This window comes from Triturus cristatus, chromosome 10 (assembly GCF_964204655.1).
Source record: "Triturus cristatus chromosome 10, aTriCri1.1, whole genome shotgun sequence".
Taxonomy (NCBI): Eukaryota; Metazoa; Chordata; class Amphibia; order Caudata; family Salamandridae; genus Triturus; species Triturus cristatus.
This window is the reverse complement of record NC_140593.1, coordinates 274,148,905-274,174,802: the sequence shown is the minus strand read 5'-3', so window position 1 is coordinate 274,174,802 and position 25,898 is coordinate 274,148,905. Positions and strand designations below refer to the sequence as shown.

The following is a 25,898-nucleotide window of genomic DNA, read 5'->3' as shown; positions in this document are numbered from 1 at the left end:
GGACAGATATAAATATTAAAAGGTATAGAATTTAAAGACTAGATTGAGTAAGGTGGGGACTGAAATAAAAAAAGGGCAACTGATTCGGTCCCGTCCTTTAGAAAAGAAGAGAACCGGGAGAAGCACGAGCGCGTGATGCAAAATGACCGCCCCCCGGTGAGCTCCTCGTCAAATCGGACTGTTTTTGATGATTTAACGGCGATTTAGGGTCAGAATGCTCATTCTTTTGACTGTAAAACACACGAGATGATGGACGGAATGTTGCACATTGGCAAAGCATTCACCCCCAGTCACAGATCTGGGTTTAATCCATTGTTATTTTGCTCACCACGCCACCCCAGTTCAGACATGGCCATATGCAAATCAGTCTTGACCCTGTGCCTCATGGGAACAGTCCAGTCCGAACTGCCAAGCCATGTCTTCCCTGGACCGGAATCAAGCATCCTAGGACCGGTTTCACCCCTCTTCAGCCAGGATAGCTTGACTCCAGTGGCGTAGTGAGCACGGGACCCACGTCTGGGCATACCCTTCCCACATAGGGCGAACAGCAAAACACACAAGATGATGGACGGAATGTTGCACATTGGCAAAGCATTCACCCCCAGTCACAGATCTGGGTTTAATCCATCGTTATTTTGCTCACCACGCCACCCCAGTTCAGACATGGCCACATGGCCATATGCAAATCAGTCTTGACCCTGTGCTTCATGGGAACAGTCCAGCCCGAACTGCTCAAACGCTCCGTCCATCATCCCCTTTGGTATCACTTCATTCTTTTGACTGTGCCAGTTTTATAAAAGTCCTACCTGGGGCTGTGGTGGTTTTGCTGTGCAGAACAGCGTCGGGAGTGGTGTTTTCTTCTTCCTTGCTCCAGCCTCGGTTTCTGCTTGCAGGTACTGCCTAGCTTTTCTGTCAGGGGGCGGAGCCTTGTTCAGGAAAGGGCCTGGCTTCGGCCTAGTCACTCCCATAGTCAGTTTAAGCTGCTGCACCAGCCTTTTTGAAGCATTTTTCTTTTCATCAAGTTCTCTCCTTTTCTTTTACTTTGCAATTATTTATAATTGCTATTTTTATAATAGAAAATGGAGAATAAAAATGCTCAAACACCCCCACAATAAAAGGAAACAACAGGTTTCACCTTCCCCAACTAAATCTAAAGTGGTGGAACCTACTGAACCTTCCTTGGCTTTAATTTTGGACGAAATACAAGCGCTTTGTTCCAACACTTACACAATAGCATCTGAGATTAAAACCTGCACAAAGATATGGCGAGTATGTCAATGAAAATTTCTGATAATTCAATTAAAATTCAAGACAATAAAAATAAACTTGATGCTTTTCATCTATGTCTGCTCTCCTTCTGGATTTGGAAAATCGCAACCGGCAATATAATCTACGCATTTTCAATTTACCAGAGGATGTGGAAGGTTCTAATTGCAGGCTATATTTGGAGAATTTGATACCTGGTCTTTTGAAAATCAAATTTCCGGAAAAGTTTGAAATAGATGAGGCACATAGGATTCCATCTCACCATAATCCTCGCCATACAAAACCACGACAAATGATTTTCAAGGTTCTGTGTCATCATCATTTGGTTTTGATCAGGAAAGGAGCACGGGAAATTCCTTCTTTGATGGCCAATGGGAATACATTTTTTATTCACCAAGACTTTGCTAAGGATACTGTCAAGATTCGCAAGGAATTCTCAGACATGCGCCCACAGTTAAGAAGTCTTGTATTCAAATATGGTCTTTTTGATCCTTCCACAATGCGAATCTGGAAAGATAACTTTTCAAAGTCCTTCCAACACCTCAGGATTTAAAATTATTCCTGGATTAGCAGTCACAGCACTCTATGGATACACATGATTCTGCTGATTGACAGTTTTTGGGTCAGCATTCACAGCATTCAATGGATACTCATGACTCTGCTACATGAATATTGCTAGTTACGTATAGTCTGACAAATTGAAGATTTATTCTCTCATTGGGCTCCAACGGTTCCGGTCATGCTTGTAGAGCGTGTGTGCGTTTCATTTCTGCTAATAATGTTTCATGTTTGTCGTTTTCCCTTTTTTCTTTCCTCTTTCCTTTTTTTGCTTGTTCTAGAGCTACTATTTTTTCATATTCTTTCTTATTTCTGCATCTCCTCCTCTTGTCCTTTTTTCTCTTTTTCTTCGATTATGGCTCATGTTCATAATATTAAAGTTGTCTCATTAAATGTTAAAGGTTTACGTCATCCAGTTGAGCGTACAAACTTTTCAGATTATTTAGGTAGTTGTAAAGCAGATATTTGTTTTATACAAGAAACTCATGTAGATGACAAAATCTTAGATTGTATGAAAGAAAAGTGGGTTGATAATATTGTCTCTTCTCCTGCGAATGGTAAATAAAATGGTGTGGCTATTCTTTTTGCAAAAAAATTACATTGGCAAATTTTGAGTAAAACTTCGGATACTGACGGTAGATTTGTAATAGTTAAAATTAAAGGGCCCGATTCACAGAACTAACTTAAGACAAAATCCTAAACTTACTACCATTTTGGTATTCACAGAAGGCACTTACTCATTTTGGTATTCACAGAAGGCACTTACTCCTTTCGGTATTCACAGAAGTTAGGAGTCCTAACTTTAGGACTCCTAAATGCCTTCTGTGAATACCGAAAGTCTTAAAATTAGGATTTTTCTCAGTTTAGTAGTAGTATAGTTAGGACTCCTAACTTTAGGACTCCTAAATGCCTTCTGTGAATACCGAAATTCTTAAAATTAGGATTTTTCTCAATTTAGTAGTCCTAAATTTAGGACTCCTAACTTTAGGACTCCTATATGCCTTCTGTGACTACCGAAAGTCTTAAAATTAGGATTTTTCTCAGTTTAGTAGTACAGAAGGCACTTACTCATTTTGGTATTCACAGAAGGCACTTACTCCTTTCGGTATTCACAGAAGTTAGGAGTCCTAACTTTAGGACTCCTAAATGCCTTCTGTGAATACCGAAAGTCTTAAAATTAGGATTTTTCGCAGTTTAGTAGTAGTATAGTTAGGACTCCTAACTTTAGGACTCCTAAATGCCTTCTGTGAATACCGAAATTCTTAAAATTAGGATTTTTCTCAATTTAGTAGTCCTAAGTCTAAACTTAGGACTACTAAATTGAGAAAAATCCTAATTTTAAGACTTTCGGTATTCACAGAAGGCATTTAGGAGTCCTAAAGTTAGGAGTCCTAACTATACTACTACTAAACTGCGAAAAATCCTAATTTTAAGACTTTCGGTATTCACAGAAGGCATTTAGGAGTCCTAAAGTTAGGACTCCTAACTTCTGTGAATACCGAAAGGAGTAAGTGCCTTCTGTGAATACCAAAATGAGTAAGTGCCTTCTGTGAATACCAAAATGGTAGTAAGTTTAGGATTTTGTCTTAAGTTAGTTCTGTGAATCGGGCCCAAAGTTTTTGACTCAGTCATTTTTTTACTAAATGTTTATGGCCCTGCTGCAGATGACCCTGCTTTCTGGTCTACTCTTACAACTGAGGTTCTAAAGTTGGGTAAAGTTCCTCTAATTGATGGAGGTGATTTTAATGTTATTTCTGATACTTTATTAGATAGGTTGTCTCTCACCAAATTTCATCATCCTAACGTTTTTTATGCTTTTAAAACATTTATTCAAACCACTAAGTTAGTTGATATTTGGCAATTACACTTCCCTACAGACAAAAGTTTTACATTTTTTTCAAACCCACATAATTCTCATTCTAGGACTGATTATTTATTAGTCTCCAAACAATTAATTAATTCCGTGAACTCTCCTATGATTGGTAACATTGACATTTCAGATCATACTTTGATTTCTTTTGTTTTGAATTTAAATTCAACTTTTACAAAGCAATCTTGATGGTGAATGAATACTGGCATTGTTCTTAATGAACATAATAAACCTAAACTCTTAAATGCCATTCAAGATTATTCCCTTCTTAACCCTGAAGGTTCTACTTCTATGATTAATAGATGGGATGCTTTTTATGCTTATATTAGAAGTGTAACTATTTTTTAGTGGCCCACGAAAACAAAATCTTTAATGCAAATATTAAAAAATTCGAAAAATAAATTGCAAAAATGTAGAGACTTTTTATTACGTCTAATGATCCTCAATATAGAATCAAATTACAAAAACTTTGTTATGAGTTTAACTCCATCCTTAGCAAGAGAGCGGGCATTCAGATTTCTAATTCTAAAGCTACATTTAGTTTTAATGCCAACAGATCTGGAAAACTTTTAGCTAATTATCTACGTATAAAAAAGGATAAAATTCAAATAAATTCAATTCATGGCCCTGATGGTAAAATTGCTTTATCTCACAATGATATCGTTATTGAATTTTTGGATTTTTACTCTAATTTATATAACAAACCCAATTTTAGTGATGCTTCCTTAATTGATTCTTTTTTAACACAATGTAGATTACCCAAAATTTCACAATCAGATAAAATGGGGCTTGACTCACCTATTACTAAAGATGAAATTCTATCAGCCATAAAATCTCTTAAAAAAAATAAGTCCCCTGGTCCCGACGGTATTCCTGCTGAGTTTTACAAAGAATTTCAATTACAGCTTTTTCCTTTTTTATTTCAACTTTTTACCCTTTTTGGTTCTTCAGGAATTACCTCAGGTTCTTTTACCGAGGCTTTAATTATTGTACTTCTCAAACCTGATAAAGACCCCACACTTGTGTCAAATTATCGTCCTATATCTTTAATTAATCAAGATTGTAAACTATATGCTAAAATACTTGCTTCTAGATTATCCCCTGTGTTAGATTCTATTATACATCCAGATCAATCTGGTTTTATGAGGAATAGATATTCTGCAAATAATACAAGAACTTTGCTACATGTTATTGAACAAGGCTCCACTTTAACTCTACCATCAGGAATTCTCGCATTAGATGCTGAGAAAGCTTTTGATAAAATTCATTGGCAATTCTTATTTCATCCCTTATTATCATTTAATTTTGGTAGCACTTTTATCTGCATGATTTCTGCTTTGTATTCTGCTCCTACTGCTGGTCTATTTATTAATGACCAAGTTTCTAACCAATTCTCCCTTTTTAGAGGTACAAGACAAGGTTGCCCCCTTTCCCCGCTTTTGTTTCTTATTGGTATTGAACCTTTACTTACTTCTATAAGAAAATGTGACAATATTAAAGGAATTAATATTAAGGACGTTATTATTAAAACCTTAGCTTATGCTGATGATGTACTTTTATTTATTAGTGATCCTATATCCTCTTTCCCTTCCCTATTAGAGATTATTTCGAAGTATTCCAAGGTTTCTGGATATAAATTAAATACTAACAAACCTGAATTTTTTCCCTTAAACATTTATTGTACTCCTGATATGCTACCTATGAATGAAATTATTTGGCAAAAAGATAAATTGAAGTATTTTGGTATTCTTTTCTCTTCATCCATAAAATCAACAATAGAATTGAACTGTGATTGTATCTTAAATTATATTAAAGATAAAAGAGCCAAATGGTCTTCACTTCATCTCCCACGGTGGGGAAGATTGGACTCTATTAAAATGACTATAGCTCACAAAATCTTCTACACCCATGCCATGATTCCTACTCAATTTTCTTTAAAGTTTTACAAGGATGTTGACAAACTTCTCTCTAAATGTCTTTGGAATTACAAGTCACCTCGTATTAGTTATAAAAACTAAAAATACCCAAATGTACTGCTGGTTTTGGATTGCCTGACTTTTTTCTTTATCATAAAGCTTTTATTTTAAAAAAAAGTTCCATATGGTTTAACCATTCCTTTTTAAATAATCCTCCTATTTGGCTTCTTATTGATCTTTTTTTCATAAATCTGTTATTCTTAAATCCACTAAAATGATTTTTAATGATTTAGATTCATTTTTTCAATCCCCCATGTTTAATACAGAAGACTTGTCATTATGGCATAGCTCTGTCATTAAATTAAATAGAAATATCAGTTTCTGGTATTCATGGATTAAGGCAGGTATTTTTTATCTATTCCAACAATGCTTTAATTTCATTTAAGGCGTTACAAATTTTTTTTAGTTTACCTCAGTCTGACCTTATCAAATATGAACATTTGTGTAGCTCGATTTTAGATTCATTTTCTCATGGTATTCCTCCTAATGTTAAAGCTGATTTATCAATTTATATTCAAACTGTTACCACATCATCTCATGGTGTTTCTATTTTATATAAAAAAATTATCTAATTCTCTAGGAAATAACATTAATAAGATTTTAATATTTTGGAATAATGAACTTTCAATCTCCTTATCTATTGATACATGGAAAGATATTTGGCTTTACAGTATTTCTGGTTGGTTACCTGTCTCGCTTTATCAAACTAATTCTTATATTTTATTAAACTGTTTATGGACTCCATTACGTTTATTTCAAGCTAAACTTCTTCAATCTTCAACTTGTTGGCACTGTCAATTACATCCTGGTACATTACAACATATGCTTTTTGAATGTCCTTTAATTTTTAAATTCTGGACTGAAGTTTGTGATATTATAAAAAAGATTTTAAATGTTCATGATGATGTGTCCTTCAAATTAGTAATATGCAAATCTGCTGTTGTCTCGCAACACTTAAATGACTTAGAAGGTAAACTTTTTAATTTTCTAATATCAGCTGCTTTAAAATCCATTACATTCTGTTGGAAAGATGTTTCGCTATTATCATTTCATGCTTGGTGGTCATGGGTTATTTTTACAAGAAGAGGAGCTCAGTTTTTCCTTGACTGGTATTAATCATAATTCTAATACTTATCACTCTTTTTGGAACCCTATTGATATATATATTCATCTTCTTAATTATATATTTATATCTAATTTTCTTTATTATTGACTAACTTTTACGGTATAGTTGCTCTATTTATAGTTAATGCAATGATGTTATAGTTGTTTCCTTTCCCTCCCCCTTTTTAGTTTTTCAGTGAATATTTGCAATTTCGTTACCTATTGTAATTCAATTGATGTTCCTGTATCTCTTTATTGTGTTTAGGTATTTTCGCTTAATAATATTTTTTCTGTATTGTCATTGTTTATTGATTAATATGATAACTCAATAAAATATTTTGAACTCAAAAAAAAAAAAAGAAAAGAAGAGAACCAATTTGCTATTGAACCTTCGATACCGATCAGACCAAGATGATCTAGATGAATAGAATAAAAGGCTGCAGATATCTCCAGCAAGATGAGCGTAGCAGAATCTCCCTGATGATAGATCGTCCTCAAGCAGGGCGGAAGCCAAACTGCCAAGAATCAAGAAGGTTGTTAGCTTCGAAAACGTTTGAAAGTTGTTTTGGTGACAAAAGATTCTACAGGCTTCTGGAGAAGCAATATAATAGGTCTGTAATTCTCTGGAATGGTGCTGTCCATATTTTATTTTTTTAACAAAGGAGTGAGAACTCCCATCTTCCATTGTGAGAGAACTTTTCCGTATGGAAGAATGAGTTTGATAATTACAACAATTAGAGGACCAAACCAAAAGAGGATGTGGCGTTAGGGCCTGAGCTGCCGACTTTGGAACTGGGAACCAGGTTCGAGTCCCAGCCTTCGTTCAACATCCTGTGATTCTGGGCAAATCACTTAATCTACCTGTGCCTAATAAAAAAAATTAAAAACGCAGAATGTTACTTTGTGTAATGCAACTGGTGCTCATGTAAAGCACTCCAATACCTTTCGGTCAAGTTCACGTTGCATAAAACTGCAAAGAAAATAGTAAACTACATGAAAAAAGCTGGACACAGACCAGGAGAACCTGATTTCTCCAGCTTAGTAGGTATAAAAATCCCACTTACATAAATAAGCTGTGGACGGAAGAGTGACCCGATTATCAAAAGGATCCAAGCGAGCGTTCTTGGTGTTGGAATAAATTAATTGGACTTTTTTTCAGAAAATAAAGACCAAAGATTTTCGCAAAATGTTTTTAAAGGTTGGATGTCTGAGGCTGGTCAAGAAGGCCTAGAAAACATGTTTAAGATATTGAAAACTGGTTTAGTAGGATTATTCGAGTAAAGAATGTGCTTATGAAGAAATTAGGATTTTCCCTTTCTGAGTTCATTTTTGTAAGAGTGTCAAATTTAACAAATAAATTAGCCTCCGAGTAGGAGTTCATCCTCCTGTATTCACATTGTCAGAGAAGAAGAGAACGATTCCTCAAGGAGCCAGAAAAACACTTATTGCAAGCCTTGTTTCTGTAATGTTTCCCGACCTCAAGAGGATTTTCTTTATTCAGAATCTCTTGAAGAGAGAAATTAAATAGTGTTAAAGCCTCCGAAAAAGAGTTAAAATGCAAATAAGTTTAAATAAGAGGTTATACAGCCTTCTTCCAATCTCAAAACCAAGTTGAAGTAAATAGTCCTGCCTAAGACACTGACATCTATCAATCAAAGAGGGGGGGGCTAGGAGCTAGTTGAGGTCCAGTACCCATGCTCCATGTAGCAATATAAACCCAAAGAAAGGGTTACTGTTCCTAATGGACACAACTAGTGTCCAGAGAGAGGCAAATTAAAGTGGGGAAAGGGAGATTCAAGGTTCTGTTCTCTCAAAAAGAGACAATCACAGATTTTGTCTCTTGTTGCCCTTACACATCCCAAGGGATGTCATGCTTCATCATTGGGCATTGCTCCTTGTAGGGCCGGCACAGCAATGCCCTACAGGTCCCCCGAAGGGTCTCTTTAGCAGAGATCTTTTTATTACTCTGTATGAGGAGTGGGGGGGGTGAGATTTATTTATAGAGGGGTTGTGAAAGGTGGGTGAGTGAGTGGGTATTTAAAAACTGGCTAGGGGATACCTTAAAACGTTTTTTTATATGTAGGCTCCCCTGTCAGAGTAAAAAACCTGTAGGTTACTGTTACTGATGGGGTAATGATGTACCCTAGTAACTAAAAGGTCGGCATGTTTCACGCCCTATAGTGGTCAAAATGATCCTTGGTGCTTCATCAGGACCAAAAAAGGTTAAATATAGTAATGAGATTCAAAAATAGGTAACCCCTGTATTTAAAGTGGTCCCCCTTGTGTGATGTGTAGGATGGTGCCAGCTCGTGGTTCATAGCGAGTCAGCTGCCCCTAGGCATGCATGTGAGGGTAGGTGCAGCAGACTTGCGCACCCGGCACAAATCTCCGTTACGGTGCGGGCGGACATGCGATAGCCTATGGAGCCTATTGAGCATTATTAATAGGTCGGAAAACTAGATATTGATAAGTTTATCTATGTTTTGAAATTGACTGGTTCGAGACCCACTCTGACACTAAGCTGACTGCTGTCCAATACCAGAATTGACTGGTGCATTGCAGCATCATTGTTGCTCCATTCAAAGCTTCTATTCAACGCCAGGATAAACCTTCTGCCCCTTGGTTCTCTGAGCGACTTAAATTTTTGAGACAAAAGTGTCCTAGGCAAGAGCGCAAATGGTGCTTAGAATACAACCCTCTGGAAGAAATTACCTATAGGTCTCTAATTCATGAGTCTAAAGAGGCCACTTGGGTGGAAAAGTCTGAATTCTGGACATCCAAAATTATGAATGCAAAATTAGTTAATCTGCTCTCTGATTCAAAAGCACCAGTAGCTACAAAATTATCTCAGTATTCTTGCGATGATCTGGCATGATTCCACACCAAAATCTGCAATATCCTTTTGGGGATTTCTAACTGCTCGAATTGCACTTCATCAGCTGTTACTCATACTTACACTGACATGATTAATGAGAATTATTCCGCTTATCCCCTATCTTTGCCTATTTCTGAATCATAAGCTAGTTTAACCGATGATGCTACCTGTGAATCTAGTGACACAGTTTTGCAATCCTCCTTCTCTCTGCTCTCAGTCTCTTATGTTAAAAATTAGACCAGGATCCCCTCTGGACCCATGTTCACTGAAGATCTTAAACTCAGTGGTGGAGGAAGTTGCTTCCCAGCTTACTCCTCTTCTCAATGCCACAATTACTTTGTGTTGCTTCTCCAAAGTGTGGAAGGAAACATTAGTCATTCCTCTGCTAAAAAACCCAATCTGAATGTGAAAGAGGTCAGGGCTATGCGTAGTAAGAGTGAACCCTCGTGTAATGCTGAGGACTCTGGACACAGCAGTCTATGTAACCTTCCCTGCCGTATGTGTGTGGTTGTGCATCCAATTTCAAACAAGTTATATCCTGCCAACCGGATCAGGGGCCCCCATTCCTCGCCTGGCCGCCGGCAGCAGCAATTTAAACAGGCTAACTCTACGATACCCTTACCCCATATGAGGTCAATCAACATGGTGCTCACAAGTTTAAATACCCAGGTCGGGACTATCATCAAAAGGTTTATGAAATGATACAGTAAAAGTAGTACTTAAAAAGAGGAGGAACAGGGGCTGTTTATGACAGGTCCAGCATACATAGCCCAGATGTACTCGAATAAGTAAGAAAGTATGCTGTTCCTAAAGAGAATTACTGGTGAAAAAAGAGATAAATGAGTCCCTGAGATCAGGAGGAAAATCCTCCTTTAGGAAAAAGACCCTCACACACCCGGCAGACTAGCTGTCATATGTCGTCAGCATGTGGCCCAGATGTAAAGTGTCATCATCGGGTCTGCTCCGAATCGGGGCGGCGCTGCAATCCCCGATCGGCGACCCCAATGGCGCCTTTTAATGGAGATCTTTATTCCATAGTTGCCGGTGGGTGAATGCAGGTGAGGGCCTTCAAGTGAGAAGTGTGTGGTGAGGGGAGTGTATTAAAAATAAGTAGTGGGGAACCTGAATGGTGTTTATTAAATGACTGTGGTCCCACTCTTACAATAAAAACAATAGAGTGCGTAATAGTACAGTTAGATTGACTGTATTACGCTGTGGTCATAGATGGTCAACATGTTTCTTGCTTAAGTAAAGTAACCGCAATTCTTCAGGACCAGGTGATTCACACACTCATTGGTAGTGGTAGTGGCTTAATTTTGACACTTACCACACATACAGCACCCTAATAAGTGGTGACTAGTGCAGGTTAGGAAAAAATGCCTGAAAGAGAAAAATATATACAGGGACACAAACATATAAATAACAATCACATTGCGACAAGCATTATAGATCTTATCTCTTAACAACTACGATAATCAGTTGTCATGCAAATTCAATACTGCCAAGTGTTCAGCTATAAGGTGGTACTAGTGGTGAACACCCTATAGAAGTGGACTAAAAACGGGAGAATTCTAAAAAAATATGTATTTTTGACCACTTCCCACTGTGACTGGTGCTAGGGCAGAAAATTAAGAACGCCGGATGCGCGAGGTGTTTGGTGGCATCGGGGCAGAGATAACAGTTTATTTTAGTTCAACCACTCACCCTTCACTGCAGGGCTGTAAAATCCAACGAGCTGGCGCTGGAGGTAGACACCGGATAGTACAGTGTCCTAATGATACACAGAGCGGCGACCAGCGGGCAGAAGTTGCAGCCACAAGAAAATGGAATAGAGAGCTGATCATTTAGTAGCATGATCATATAGTAAGGAAATCCGCAGAAAATGAGGACCCAGATGCCACGAGGGGATACTTACAGAAGTCCGTAGTACAGGACGCCTATCCACCTACCCTTGATCCACGCCGACTCGGGGGACGAATCTCAGAACTCCCGAAGGGATTATCTAGCGCAGACCAGCCAATCCGAGCCGTGCACTAATTGCTACGTCAGAGAGATGCTGGCGGAGAGACTAGTGCGCGATGTTTACATCCGGTAGAGGAAAAGAGAGGGATATGGGCGTGTAGCAGGACGCGCCGTGTAAACCACAGGAAATGATGACGCGGGGTCACGTGTGACAACAGTGTTACGTGAGGAGCCCTTATTGGTTGTTAGAGCTGTGGTTGCTGTGGTAACCAATTGAAATCGTGTCAGTCTAGAATGTTTGGACTTGACGTAATTCCACAGATCGAGCCGCGAAAAGGTATCTATATAAGTGACAAATGCGTGTTGTTGGCACATGATGTAATGTCATCATTGTGTTGCCAACTCGCATATTTTACGTTGCCAGTTCGAATGTTAGGGAAACTGGCATGCATATATCATAGGATATCTATAGGTATCTAATGTGAAGTGATCATTTTGTTGACAACTTGCATGTTAGGGAAACTAAGCGTATCAGAGGATGCCCGTAGGTACATATATTAATATGCTCTGGTGTCTAAGCGTCACATGCTTAAACGAGGGGGGCACACAGGTACAGAACGTCTATTGGAGACAGCTAGTTCTGTCACGTCAGATGTTTGTAAGGCTGCTCCACGGGATGTCCTCGTTCAATCCATCGGTATTCGAAGACAGTCTCATCACCCACCTCTGCTCCAGGGTGAACAGTTTGGTTTTGGTGACATTTTTAGGGGACTGGAGAACTACCCACTTAAAAGAGTCAGGGGAGTGGTTATTTTCACAAAAGTGCTTGGTCATCCTAGTGTTCATTTTTTTGCATCGGAAATTACTCCGATGCTCAATGATTCTCGTCTTCACTGATCTAGTCGTCATCCCTATGTAAGGTAAGTTACACGGGCAGGTTATCAGATAAACGCAATAGGCAGTATTGCAGTTAGTGTGCGTTCTGCATTCCCACGTGATCCCATTAGGAAAGACAATGTCTTTGGTTATTTTAGTTTGAGGACACACCACACAGTTACCGCAAGGGTAGTGGCCCCTGACGGGAGGAAGGTTCCATAAAGTCGATTGATTGGTGTTCACTGGTGGTTTGGGTTTGGGTCTGGTATGTATTAATCTCTCCTTCAAATTGGTGGTGCGTTTGAAGGCAAAACGGGGGTTCGGTATTATAAGTTCCCCGGTGTGGAGGATACCCCAATGTCTGTTAATGATTTTCTTGAGTTGTGAAGAGTTAGGGGTGTAGGTGATCACACAGGTGAGGCAGTCGTCAGTTTTTTTCTCTCTTGGTTCAAGTAACCCTTCCCTGTTATTGTTGCGGGCACGTTTGTAGGATCTCTGGATGTCCCGGTTCTGGTACCCCCTCTGGAGAAGATTGGTCATGAGGGTTTGTGACTCCTTTTTGAAGTCAGTAACAGCGCTACAATTCCTCCTAATACGGAGGAATTGACCAAAGGGTAAATTTTGTTTGAGCGCCCCAGGGTGGTAGCTGTTGAAATGTAGTAGACTATTTCTGTCAGTCGGTTTACGATGTAGTGTGGTGCTCATTTGATGATCGTCTAATATGATCAGGAGGTCCAGAAAGGGAAGCTGGTGGTCAGAGATGGTACTCGTGAATTTTAAATATGGATTTAAAGTATTTATCCATTGGCAAAATTCGTTGCAGTGTGCTTGATCACCCTTCCAAAGGATCAAAATATCGTCAATGAACCTCTTCCACAAAAGGATATTAGCTCTGTAAGGGTTCGATTCATTATGGATGGCTCGTTCCTCAAATGCTGCCATGTAGAGGCAGGCCACACTAGGGGCAAAGGTACTCCCCATCGACGTGCCCTGTGTCTGATGGAATAATTGGCCTTCAAACTCAAAAAAGTTCTCTGTAAGAGCTAGAGTGGCACATTCAATAATGAAAGGGCGGGGGGTAGGTGATACCCATTCCAGACTACTCAGTGCATCCTCTATAACATCAAGGGTAGCCCTCTGGGGGATATTCGTATAGAGGGCCTCAACATCGAGGGTGATGAGAAAGTCAACCTCTCCCTGATGTTGGGTGTCCTCTAGAAGCCTGAGTACATCGGTAGTGTCTGGAATGGGTATGGGTATCACCTACCCCCCGCCCTTTCATTATTGAATGTGCCACTCTAGCTCTTACAGAGAACTTTTTTGAGTTTGAAGGCCAATTATTCCATCAGACACAGGGCACGTCGATGGGGAGTACCTTTGCCCCTAGTGTGGCCTGCCTCTACATGGCAGCATTTGAGGAACGAGCCATCCATAATGAATCGAACCCTTACAGAGCTAATATCCTTTTGTGGAAGAGGTTCATTGACGATATTTTGATCCTTTGGAAGGGTGATCAAGCACACTGCAACGAATTTTGCCAATGGATAAATACTTTAAATCCATATTTAAAATTCACGAGTACCATCTCTGACCACCAGCTTCCCTTTCTGGACCTCCTGATCATATTAGACGATCATCAAATGAGCACCACACTACATCGTAAACCGACTGACAGAAATAGTCTACTACATTTCAACAGCTACCACCCTGGGGCGCTCAAACAAAATTTACCCTTTGGTCAATTCCTCCGTATTAGGAGGAATTGTAGCGCTGTTACTGACTTCAAAAAGGAGTCACAAACCCTCATGACCAATCTTCTCCAGAGGGGGTACCAGAACCGGGACATCCAGAGATCCTACAAACGTGCCCGCAACAATAACAGGGAAGGGTTACTTGAACCAAGAGAGAAAAAAACTGACGACTGCCTCACCTGTGTGATCACCTACACCCCTAACTCTTCACAACTCAAGAAAATCATTAACAGACATTGGGGTATCCTCCACACCGGGGAACTTATAATACCGAACCCCCGTTTTGCCTTCAAACGCACCACCAATTTGAAGGAGAGATTAATACATACCAGACCCAAACCCAAACCACCAGTGAACACCAATCAATCGACTTTATGGAACCTTCCTCCCGTCAGGGGCCACTACCCTTGCGGTAACTGTGTGGTGTGTCCTCAAACTAAAATAACCAAAGACATTGTCTTTCCTAATGGGATCACGTGGGAATGCAGAACGCACACTAACTGCAATACTGCCTATTGCGTTTATCTGATAACCTGCCCGTGTAACTTACCTTACATAGGGATGACGACTAGATCAGTGAAGACGAGAATCATTGAGCATCGGAGTAATTTCCGATGCAAAAAAATGAACACTAGGATGACCAAGCACTTTTGTGAAAATAACCACTCCCCTGACTCTTTTAAGTGGGTAGTTCTCCAGTCCCCTAAAAATGTCACCAAAACCAAACTGTTCACCCTGGAGCAGAGGTGGGTGATGAGACTGTCTTCGAATACCGATGGATTGAACGAGGACATCCCGTGGAGCAGCCTTACAAACATCTGACGTGACAGAACTAGCTGTCTCCAATAGACGTTCTGTACCTGTGTGCCCCCCTCGTTTAAGCATGTGACGCTTAGACACCAGAGCATATTAATATATGTACCTACGGGCATCCTCTGATACGCTTAGTTTCCCTAACATGCAAGTTGTCAACAAAATGATCACTTCACATTAGATACCTATAGATATCCTATGATATATGCATGCCAGTTTCCCTAACATTCGAACTGGCAACGTAAAATATGCGAGTTGGCAACACAATGATGACATTACATCATGTGCCAACAACACGCATTTGTCACTTATATAGATACCTTTTCGCGGCTCGATCTGTGGAATTACGTCAAGTCCAAACATTCTAGACTGACACGATTTCAATTGGTTACCACAGCAACCACAGCTCTAACAACCAATAAGGGCTCCTCACGTAACACTGTTGTCACACGTGACCCCGCGTCATCATTTCCTGTGGTTTACACGGCGCGTCCTGCTACACGCCCATATCCCTCTCTTTTCCTCTACCGGATGTAAACATCGCGCACTAGTCTCTCCGCCAGCATCTCTCTGACGTAGCAATTAGTGCACGGCTCGGATTGGCTGGTCTGCGCTAGATAATCCCTTCGGGAGTTCTGAGATTCGTCCCCCGAGTCGGCGTGGATCAAGGGTAGGTGGATAGGCGTCCTGTACTACGGACTTCTGTAAGTATCCCCTCGTGGCATCTGGGTCCTCATTTTCTGCGGATTTCCTTACTATATGATCATGCTACTAAATGATCAGCTCTCTATTCCATTTTCTTGTGGCTGCACCTTCTGCCCGCTGGTCGCCGCTCTGTGTATCATTAGGACACTGTACTATCCGGTGTCTACCTCCAGCGCCAGCTCGTTGGATTTTACAGCCCTGCAGTGAAGGGTGAGTGGTTGAACTAAAATAAACTGTTATCTCTGCCCCGATGCCACCAAACACCTCGCGCATCCGGCGTTCTTAATTTTCTGCCCTAGCACCAGTCACAGTGGGAAGTGGTCAAAAATACATATTTTTTTAGAATTCTCCCGTTTTTAGTCCACTTCTATAGGGTGTTCACCACTAGTACCACCTTATAGCTGAACACTTGGCAGTATTGAATTTGCATGACAACTGATTATCGTAGTTGTTAAGAGATAAGATCTATAATGCTTGTCGCAATGTGATTGTTATTTATATGTTTGTGTCCCTGTATATATTTTTCTCTTTCAGGCATTTTTTCCTAACCTGCACTAGTCACCACTTATTAGGGTGCTGTATGTGTGGTAAGTGTCAAAATTAAGCCACTACCACTACCAATGAGTGTGTGAATCACCTGGTCCTGAAGAATTGCGGTTACTTTACTTAAGCAAGAAACATGTTGACCATCTATGACCACAGCGTAATACAGTCAATCTAACTGTACTATTACGCACTCTATTGTTTTGATTGTAAGAGTGGGACCACAGTCATTTAATAAACACCATTCAGGTTCCTCACTACTTATTTTTAATACACTCCCCTCACCACACACTTCTCACTTGAAGGCCCTCACCTGCATTCACCCACCGGCAACTATGGAATAAAGATCTCCATTAAAAGGCGCCATTGGGGTCGCCGATCGGGGATTGCAGCGCCGCCCCGATTCGGAGCAGACCCGATGATGACACTTTACATCTGGGCCACATGCTGACGACATATGACAGCTAGTCTGCCGGGTGTGTGAGGGTCTTTTTCCTAAAGGAGGATTTTCCTCCTGATCTCAGGGACTCATTTATCTCTTTTTTCACCAGTAATTCTCTTTAGGAACAGCATACTTTCTTACTTATTCGAGTACATCTGGGCTATGTATGCTGGACCTGTCATAAACAGCCCCTGTTCCTCCTCTTTTTAAGTACCATGTTTTGCACGGGGTCATCCCGTAGGAACCACATAGGATACCAGAGACATTCATTATTTTGAAGCCTTGGTCCATTCACACTACATAAGGCATTAGATTATCTGTTGGCCTTATATATATATATATATTTTCTGTTGTGTTACACATTACCTTCCCCTGATTTTGGGTACATTGGCTGCCCCTCTATCTTAGACTAACCTTACACTCAACCATGGATGATTGCCAAGGTTTGAATTTTGGCGATGACATAGCTGCAGAAATTCTACGAACTCCGTCTCTTCTGGGGCCTGATAACAGTTCCACCTCTGGAGCCCAATCAGACGACCTCATGACCCTTACCACATTGAAACGGGAATGGCTTAAAATCACATTGCATGGAGCGATGATGACAGAATACCTGAGGGCCAATATCGCCCCGAATGGGTTAATTGTAAAAAATGTTCCTCGCCTCTTTCTCGACGATATGATTTTCAAAAAGGAATGGTCCCTGGTGTCATGGAAATGCACCAGGGACTGGTTGATTCTAATAATTAATACGTCCAAGAGACTAGCTGATGCTCTTCTGATCAAAATTCAGAATGCGGAGGGGGCTGTTAAAGTCACCTTAACCACGGCAATTTTCAAAACTAAATTGTCTGAAATCAACAATGAAATAGCGGAGAACAAAGAGTTTTTAATGAAACAAAAGATTACCAAACTACAAAAAGATATAAAAAAGTTTGATAAGGAAAAGGTTTATCCCTACCTTAAGGCGGATTATACATCAACGCTTAACAGCTACTCTTCTGAAGAGGAGTCTAGTGGTTCCAGACGCAACTCCAATACGAGTAGCGATTCCAGTGGGGGCAGCTTCTCCAACAATCGGAATAGACAGAGACAACAGAACTACTCCCACTATCCTATAATCCCGTTCCAGGGACAATACCAGCCAACCCCACCATTCTGGCACTTTCCCAACTTCCAACCGGGTCCCCCTCCGCCCCCTCCCTTCTACCAACAAGGCCCCCCTTTTTTAGGCAGAGGCTGGGGCAGAGGAAGAGGGCGGAGAAGAGGAGACGACAAGAAAGTGCACTGGCAGGACCAACCCTCAACATCCATGGAGACCAGGAGCCAAGCCCAAAACAAGAGACGCTAGTTGTTAACCTCTCTTCCCGCACTCTAGATGACACAGAAAGGCGTGTACTTGAGAAGGGTCTGGGCTTCGTACCTACTCCTAAGGTCGATCACTTTAAAGAAATGTGTGAAATTCAGGCCTTTTTTCGCAAAGTACGCCTTAGAGCTTACTTTCAGGATGGACCGGAGGGTCAATGTGAAGACTCTGGCCTCCATAAACCTTCTACCTTTACACCACACAGCGGGATGGTCCCTAACGAGGTGCTAACTTATGAACAGGCCGTTCTTAAAGATTGGAAGCAAGCTAAACCTACTGCGACCTTCCACAATATCACCAACGAGGAAGAAGCAGCACTACGCTCACTTAATGACGACCCCCTTATCACCATAAAACAAGCAGATAAGGGTGGCGCAACGGTAATCATGTCAACCTGTGATTACCGCACTGAGTGTGAACGCCAGTTACGGGATAGGAAATACTATACTCCCATCCATGAGGACCCCACCAACAGGCTCAAAACCCTGATCGCGAGCATGGTCTTCCATGCCGAAACTCAGGGCTGGATCACAAAAAAAGAGGCTAACTTTCTAGTCATCGGCGAACCAAGAACTCCTTACTTCTATTGTCTCCCCAAAATACATAAGGGCACTAATCCGACCCCAAGGAGACCGATTGTTTCGGGGATTGGTTCCCTGTTGGAACCCCTCTCCCAGTTTGCAGACTACTTTCTTAAACCTCTAGTCCAAAGCACCCCTTCATTCTTAAGAGACACTACCGATGTACTCAGGCTTCTAGAGGACACCCAACATCAGGGAGAGGTTGACTTTCTCATCACCCTCGATGTTGAGGCCCTCTATACGAATATCCCCCAGAGGGCTACCCTTGATGTTATAGAGGATGCACTGAGTAGTCTGGAATGGGTATCACCTACCCCCCGCCCTTTCATTATTGAATGTGCCACTCTAGCTCTTACAGAGAACTTTTTTGAGTTTGAAGGCCAATTATTCCATCAGACACAGGGCACGTCGATGGGGAGTACCTTTGCCCCTAGTGTGGCCTGCCTCTACATGGCAGCATTTGAGGAACGAGCCATCCATAATGAATCGAACCCTTACAGAGCTAATATCCTTTTGTGGAAGAGGTTCATTGACGATATTTTGATCCTTTGGAAGGGTGATCAAGCACACTGCAACGAATTTTGCCAATGGATAAATACTTTAAATCCATATTTAAAATTCACGAGTACCATCTCTGACCACCAGCTTCCCTTTCTGGACCTCCTGATCATATTAGACGATCATCAAATGAGCACCACACTACATCGTAAACCGACTGACAGAAATAGTCTACTACATTTCAACAGCTACCACCCTGGGGCGCTCAAACAAAATTTACCCTTTGGTCAATTCCTCCGTATTAGGAGGAATTGTAGCGCTGTTACTGACTTCAAAAAGGAGTCACAAACCCTCATGACCAATCTTCTCCAGAGGGGGTACCAGAACCGGGACATCCAGAGATCCTACAAACGTGCCCGCAACAATAACAGGGAAGGGTTACTTGAACCAAGAGAGAAAAAAACTGACGACTGCCTCACCTGTGTGATCACCTACACCCCTAACTCTTCACAACTCAAGAAAATCATTAACAGACATTGGGGTATCCTCCACACCGGGGAACTTATAATACCGAACCCCCGTTTTGCCTTCAAACGCACCACCAATTTGAAGGAGAGATTAATACATACCAGACCCAAACCCAAACCACCAGTGAACACCAATCAATCGACTTTATGGAACCTTCCTCCCGTCAGGGGCCACTACCCTTGCGGTAACTGTGTGGTGTGTCCTCAAACTAAAATAACCAAAGACATTGTCTTTCCTAATGGGATCACGTGGGAATGCAGAACGCACACTAACTGCAATACTGCCTATTGCGTTTATCTGATAACCTGCCCGTGTAACTTACCTTACATAGGGATGACGACTAGATCAGTGAAGACGAGAATCATTGAGCATCGGAGTAATTTCCGATGCAAAAAAATGAACACTAGGATGACCAAGCACTTTTGTGAAAATAACCACTCCCCTGACTCTTTTAAGTGGGTAGTTCTCCAGTCCCCTAAAAATGTCACCAAAACCAAACTGTTCACCCTGGAGCAGAGGTGGGTGATGAGACTGTCTTCGAATACCGATGGATTGAACGAGGACATCCCGTGGAGCAGCCTTACAAACATCTGACGTGACAGAACTAGCTGTCTCCAATAGACGTTCTGTACCTGTGTGCCCCCCTCGTTTAAGCATGTGACGCTTAGACACCAGAGCATATTAATATATGTACCTACGGGCATCCTCTGATACGCTTAGTTTCCCTAACATGCAAGTTGTCAACAAAATGATCACTTCACATTAGATACCTATAGATATCCTATGATATATGCATGCCAGTTTCCCTAACATTCGAACTGGCAACGTAAAATATGCGAGTTGGCAACACAATGATGACATTACATCATGTGCCAACAACACGCATTTGTCACTTATATAGATACCTTTTCGCGGCTCGATCTGTGGAATTACGTCAAGTCCAAACATTCTAGACTGACACGATTTCAATTGGTTACCACAGCAACCACAGCTCTAACAACCAATAAGGGCTCCTCACGTAACACTGTTGTCACACGTGACCCCGCGTCATCATTTCCTGTGGTTTACACGGCGCGTCCTGCTACACGCCCATATCCCTCTCTTTTCCTCTACCGGATGTAAACATCGCGCACTAGTCTCTCCGCCAGCATCTCTCTGACGTAGCAATTAGTGCACGGCTCGGATTGGCTGGTCTGCGCTAGATAATCCCTTCGGGAGTTCTGAGATTCGTCCCCCGAGTCGGCGTGGATCAAGGGTAGGTGGATAGGCGTCCTGTACTACGGACTTCTGTAAGTATCCCCTCGTGGCATCTGGGTCCTCATTTTCTGCGGATTTCCTTACTATATGATCATGCTACTAAATGATCAGCTCTCTATTCCATTTTCTTGTGGCTGCACCTTCTGCCCGCTGGTCGCCGCTCTGTGTATCATTAGGACACTGTACTATCCGGTGTCTACCTCCAGCGCCAGCTCGTTGGATTTTACAGCCCTGCAGTGAAGGGTGAGTGGTTGAACTAAAATAAACTGTTATCTCTGCCCCGATGCCACCAAACACCTCGCGCATCCGGCGTTCTTAATTTTCTGCCCTAGCACCAGTCACAGTGGGAAGTGGTCAAAAATACATATTTTTTTAGAATTCTCCCGTTTTTAGTCCACTTCTATAGGGTGTTCACCACTAGTACCACCTTATAGCTGAACACTTGGCAGTATTGAATTTGCATGACAACTGATTATCGTAGTTGTTAAGAGATAAGATCTATAATGCTTGTCGCAATGTGATTGTTATTTATATGTTTGTGTCCCTGTATATATTTTTCTCTTTCAGGCATTTTTTCCTAACCTGCACTAGTCACCACTTATTAGGGTGCTGTATGTGTGGTAAGTGTCAAAATTAAGCCACTACCACTACCAATGAGTGTGTGAATCACCTGGTCCTGAAGAATTGCGGTTACTTTACTTAAGCAAGAAACATGTTGACCATCTATGACCACAGCGTAATACAGTCAATCTAACTGTACTATTACGCACTCTATTGTTTTTATTGTAAGAGTGGGACCACAGTCATTTAATAAACACCATTCAGGTTCCCCACTACTTATTTTTAATACACTCCCCTCACCACACACTTCTCACTTGAAGGCCCTCACCTGCATTCACCCACCGGCAACTATGGAATAAAGATCTCCATTAAAAGGCGCCATTGGGGTCGCCGATCGGGGATTGCAGCGCCGCCCCGATTCGGAGCAGACCCGATGATGACACTTTACATCTGGGCCACATGCTGACGACATATGACAGCTAGTCTGCCGGGTGTGTGAGGGTCTTTTTCCTAAAGGAGGATTTTCCTCCTGATCTCAGGGACTCATTTATCTCTTTTTTCACCAGTAATTCTCTTTAGGAACAGCATACAGTAAAAGTAGTAACATCACCATTTTTGCCAATGCCAGCCTGCCTGCAATCGATATAGGTAACGTGACCAAGAAGGACACTTAAGATCTTAGTGAATTCATTGTATGTACAAGGTTACCTTCCAATAGATCATGTGTTTCCCGATATATCTAAATCTCTAAATAACGAAAGGTGTCAGGCTCTATTTTTAGTTGTAACCCACCAAATTGGAAAGTGGGCGCAATGTAAGTATGAAAATAGGAGTATCCGCAGGACTTAGTGGCGATAATTTGCATTTGACCAAACTGAAACTCACCCGGAGATCTCTGAGATACAGGAGCATATCATCAGTGTATAGGGACACAGAATGCACAACCCGACCCAGCGGGATCCCATCATGAACCATTATGTGGCGGATGTGTTGTGCAAGTGGCTCCACCGCCAACACAAAAAGGAGCGGGGGCAGCCCTTTTGTGTACCACAGAATATCTGCTAGGATTGGGAAATATGTTGACCAGTTTTGGCTCTGGCTGTTGGTAAGGGATATATCGATTGTACCCATTTGATATATGCTGGGGGAATCCCATACCACGCTAAGGTCGCAAGCATATAATCCCTTTGCAGAGTGTCAAAGGCCTGCTGGATATCTAAAGAGAGGTAGTCGGCATATGGGTGAAGATTACAGGCTGCATCCATTATCCCAAACAGACACCGTATATTCAGGGAATTGTTGCGGTGAGGCACAAAACCACTTTTATCTGTGTGTATCAGTCGTGGGAGGAGTTGAAGTAATCGGCGGGCCAGAATTTTACTGAGAAATTTATATTTGGTGTTAAGGATCGATAGTTGTCTATACGAGGTCAATTCAGTAGGTGGTTTATCAGGCTTTAAAAGGGACAACACTAGTACCTTCCTGGTGGTAGGAGGTAAGGCTCCCTCCACAAGGGATGCATTATAAAGTTTTTCAAGTTTTGACACCAATTGTGTGGCAAAGATGGAATAAAATTCTATCTGGAGGACGTCTGAGCCCGGCATTTTGTTACAAGCCAAGTCATTGACGGCCCCCGAATCTCGTTAATCTCAATGGGGGCCACCAGTTCCTCTCTGTCAGTTCATGGCACCTTAGGCAGTGTTGCACAATGCAAAAAGTCTGAGAGCTCCTCTGGGTCAGGGGATCGTGGCGCCTAGTATAATTCCGAGTAATAGTAGTGGAACGATGTATTAATTTCAACTTGCGTTGTCCCCAATTCCCGTGTGGATGTAGCAAGTGACAAGATGGGTGTAGGGGATGAGTCTGGTCTAATTAAGTGAGCCAGTATAGTGCCTGACCTGTCTGCTTCCATGTGTGTCCTTTGTGTATAGGCCCTCTGGTCAATCAGACATAGGTGCTCTGAATGCCCAGTGTGTGAGATTCTGGCCTCGTGCAACTCAACAGCCTGTTTCTCGTTCTAAGTGCTATTACTTCCAGGGGGCCCAGCCTACCCTTGAGGATCACAAGGTCCCTACTGATCTTGTGTCTAGCACCCACCACTACGCCAAAAAAGGCACCACATACTACCACTTTAAAAGCTTCCCACTCCAGTAAAGGTGAGGAAACCGTGTCCGCGTTCTCGGAAAAATATGTAGTCATGGTTGCAGCCAGCGTTTCTCGAACCACACTGTCATCCAATGGTCGTAGCTGCAAGTGCCAAGTTGGTATGGAAGCGGTGGCCCGACCCCCAAGAGAGTGTAAGTTCCAGAGGGTTATGATCTGATAATGTTTTGCTGAGATACGTAGCGTATGCGATGGAGGGGTGTAGGCGTTGTGTACAGAGGCCACACCCATCAACCCAGCAGCACAACTCTTTAGTCTGCTGTACTGTACTTGTACCAGGGAGTGATGGGTGTGAGCAATCCAGGTCTGTGCCCAGTACAGCATTGAAGTCCCCTCCTAGAAGCCAGGGATAGTGAGACCATTCAACTTGTGTGGCCAACAAGTGGGCCAGGAATTTGGCATGGTCCGTGTTGGGTGCGTATATGAATCCTAGGACTATCTGCTCCCTGTCTAGCGTACCCCTGAGTAAGACATAGCGACCCTGGGTGTCGATCTTTGATTCAAGTACTCCGAATGGGACCCCGGCCCGCAAACAAACAGCTGCACCTCGAGTTGAATGCGGAATAGGAGGTGTGGTATAATTACCCTCTCTATCTTTTACTAAGTTTGTGAGCTTTAGAGGACACCCAATGAGTTTCTTGCAGAAACACTATCTGTGCGCGGCATCTGTGCAAATGAGTGAGTATTCTGTGCCTCTTATGGATTGACCGCATATCCGCACATTTCCAAGTAATAAGGTTATAATCTTTGGTCACTGTTGACATGAGGGACACTACCCGGTTCCAGCAAACCCAGATGAAATGTTTTTTTGATCTCTACTTAACATGTCTCGAGATGTACAGCATGTAATTGTTTATTGCATTCACCATAATGCAAAGGAGTGAACTGTGCTGGGATGTGAAGCAGTGTGCTCCCAACCCCCTTCTAATATTAGAAATAAAGCAAGCTCTCAGCAGAACACAATAAAGAGCAGCGAATAGCAACATTTGAAAGACAGTGACAGACAGGAGAAAGAAACCAACAAATAAAATGGTTAAAACAAGCCATGATACTTAAAAATACTCAGAAATGTAACTACCAAAAACACATAAAAGAGGATAGTACCAGCAATTGGTTCCACTCAGCAGAAGTAACAAGTAAAATAGAAATGCTCACTAGGATCATGTGAGTTAATTCCTAGCATGTCTGCACAGCATCCTTCAAAACATAACATTGCAGTGTGTCAGAAACAAAATGGGCGCACTTTATGTCAAAAGAGTTCTTCCAAGATGGCAGGTGAAGTAACATGAGTAATAAAACAAGCCCTCTCCGCAGAACCCAATGTAGGGGAACGAAGACAGATGAAGAACAGATGATAGTAAACTCTTGAGCAAAGCAAGAGTTGAGAAATCTTGCAAGAGTTCCAGAAATCTCATCGGCCACTTTGGCAGGCGTTTGTATAAAAAAGACCACACCCTCTGTAGAACTTCTCATCGCACAATAAATCATGTCCCACTACTTCTTTATTTTGCATAAAAAGCCACTTTATTAAGACAGGTGCATAGTATAACTTTAAGTAACACAGCATTAACACTTTTTAACTAATAAATCAATCCCCAAATTAGCTTAACATAGCTTCACAAAACATAACCCCCATGGTGATCGAGCATCCTCAGAAAGAACTGTACTCATGTTAAAGAAAGCCCCATCATTTTCCTTCCCCTTCCCCGTGTCCTGTACTCCCCGCTACCCGCCTGAGGGATGGATAAGCCCGCTCGAGACTGTCTACCCCCCAAAAACCCCACCTACAGAATCTACTTGAAAAAACCTATACCTGTATTATAGTGGCGGAAATTCTAACTGTAGTTCAAGAACATCTAAGGCCTGTGAATAAAAATACTTTGCCAGGAAAAACAAAAGAAAAAAGGGGGTGGGTGAGACAACCAATAGATTTTTACCTTCCCGACGACCTCCGTCACGAGTGTCTTCCAGCCCAAAATAAACCCTCTATTTATAGGCTCACTCTAAAGCCCGCCCTTACCTCTAACCACACCTATCCGCACCTGTGGCCCGTTCCATTGTCCGAAAACACCCAGGGGGAGACCGGCTCGCTCCAAGCTCCCTCTGGGTCCCCCCTTACCCTGGCAGTTTCTTGAACCAAGTCACGATTGTTTCTGGCGGTTGCATTTTTCTACAGAGAATCCTCTACTTGCACAGAAGAGAG

At 41.9% G+C, this 25,898-nt stretch overlaps 1 long non-coding RNA gene across 1 annotated transcript in view; it reads right to left on the bottom strand.

Annotated features, from left to right (window-relative positions):
* The window catches only part of LOC146789313 (uncharacterized), a 32,029-nt gene extending 6,355 nt beyond the window's left edge, over positions 1–25,674 (bottom strand). The window contains exon 1 of the long non-coding RNA XR_014969782.1: positions 25,633–25,674. This is a non-coding gene — a long non-coding RNA (uncharacterized LOC146789313). The remainder of the gene's footprint in view (positions 1–25,632) is intronic.
* Between the last annotated feature and the right edge of the window lie 224 nt (positions 25,675–25,898).